The sequence below is a fragment of the Trachymyrmex cornetzi genome, unplaced genomic scaffold (assembly GCF_001594075.2).
Source record: "Trachymyrmex cornetzi isolate Tcor2-1 unplaced genomic scaffold, Tcor1.1 scaffold520, whole genome shotgun sequence".
Lineage (NCBI taxonomy): Eukaryota > Metazoa > Arthropoda > Insecta > Hymenoptera > Formicidae > Trachymyrmex > Trachymyrmex cornetzi.
This window is the reverse complement of record NW_017299829.1, coordinates 31561-33981: the sequence shown is the minus strand read 5'-3', so window position 1 is coordinate 33981 and position 2421 is coordinate 31561.

Here is a 2421-nt window from a genome sequence, read left to right as displayed (position 1 = left end):
CTTATGTCAACCATTGAGGTAATCACACAATCAATGCACAAGTTGTAAGTATGTGATAAAATTAAAATACGATTTATAATTATATAAATTTGTACTTTTTTTTGTTAGATCTGCTATCCCGATCTCAAAATTTTAAATGTGAATGCACGATACCCCGGCGCACGACATGACGCATATATATGGTCGAATTCACCAGTACGCCGTGTTATGGAACGTAGATTTAATAATGGAGAACGTAATACTTGGTTGATTGGTAAATTACAATAGCACAATATAGTGAATAGATAATTTTAACTTACATATAATGGATAAATAATGGTAATTGAAAAATTAATATTTTTTTGTTACAGGTGATGACGCATATAGTCTCGAACCATGGTTAATGACTCCCTTAAAACATGAACAACCAAATACACCAAGGTTTCAATATAATGACGATTTATGCAGCACCAGATCATGCGTTGAAAGATTATTCGGCGTGTGGAAAGCCGTATTTCGTTGTTTATCGGCACAGAGACGTCTAATGTACGAACCAAACATGGCCGGTAAAATAGTCCATGCGTGCGCTGTCTTGCATAATATGAGAATCCAAAATCGTTTATGCAATGTAGAAGTTGATGAAAATGAAGTGGCTGCATTTCATAACGCAAATAGGCCTAATGTGGCTGTCGAACAAGATGATAGAGGCAACGTATTTCAAGGACGGGCACTTGCTACTCGTATACAAGAACGTTTCATTGCTCGTGAATATGGCAGAATATGAAATAACATGTTTTATTGTAAATATATACATATATATGTTTAACAGTATATATTAATGTTATAAAATAAAGATAACTTTTTTAATTCATTAACTTTTCATTTAATACCTCTTGCAAGTTATTTATAACTTGAATAAGTTGTTCATCTGTGCGACGTTTTTTTTCTTCAAATCTCATTCGTTGTTCTTCCAATTCAAGTTGTCGTTCTTCAGTTTGGGCTCTTAATAATGCTGCTTCAGCTTGTTTCATAGACGCTTCTGCCAATAACTAAACGTAAAAATATAATTTGAACAATTGTTAAGATTATTTTACGCGTAACATATAACAAACTCTTTAAATCTAAGGGAAGATTCGCACCTTGACAGAAAAGCAGAAAGCAAAAAAGCAAAATTCTCATTGGCTGCTGTTTTTCTCTTTTCTGCTTTTCTGTTAAGATGTGAATCCTCTCTAAGGCTGCGTCTCCATGGAGAAACAGTGGAACGGAATGTGAACGGAATATTGATAGAAAAGAGATAGGATCATCCTGTCTCTTTTCTATCAACATTCCGTTCACATTCCGTTCCGCTGTTTCTTTCTCCATCGGGACGCAGCCTAATAAGATACAGTATTTCAACAAGAAATACATTACCTGCAGACCTTCGGTGTGGTTTTCAGCAATTTGTGTAAATTTGTCTCGTGCTTCCTGCAGCTGCACACCAATTCGTTGTTTTTTTTCTCTCTGTAAAATAACAAATAAATAATATTAATGTCTCAAGAGAGTCGCTTTAGATTCCATGTAATGCATAATAATTTTTATATTTAAATCTCAAATATGCTTTTAAGGTATTAATACCACGTAATTTAGGGAGGACATTTTGACAGAAAAGCAGAACATAACTCGCGCTTATAGTAAACAGAATACTTTCTGCTTATAGTAAAGCGGGAAGTACAGACTTTTGCATAACGCATAAACCATATACATAAAGAATTTGATTGGCCCATTAACTCACACATAAAGAAATGGGCTAATGAAATTTCTTATGTATATGGTTTATGTATATGCGTTATTTAAAAGTCTGTGCTCCCCGCTTAAACAGAATGTAGTTTTTACTTACACACCGTACATTATTTACTATCAACGCGAGTTCTAATTAGTTGGTGCTTATCTGCTTTCTGTCAAGGTATGAATTCTCCCTCTGAGGAAGTAACGCGATATCATTACAAGTTACTTTTTGCAATAATGGTTTGGTAAGGGGCTCCGCACAATAAAAGGAACAGGGAACAGAGAATAAGAATTTCAACCTATCAGAAATCATGTATTGTGGAATACACACTGCGTATTCCATAATACATAATTTCTGATAGGTTGAAAATCTTATTCTCTGTTCTGTATTCCCTGTTTTTTTTATTGTGCGGAGCCCCTAAGAATATCTAATTTTTTGATTAGTAACGGAAATTTATCATTATGTAACTAAAAATCGGAATGTTATTCTGCCTAAAACTTTTTTATGCATTTTTTGACATCTCTAATCATTTAACATGTATGATACGAGAGATTTCATGTACGATATAAGAGGTATTACTGTTTTGCATAATTTCCCCACTTCTTTTTGCATTGCTGTTAGATGGTTTCTGTTTAATGATTTTTCTTCTATTTGTAGCCCTTTCTTCAGCAGTTGTG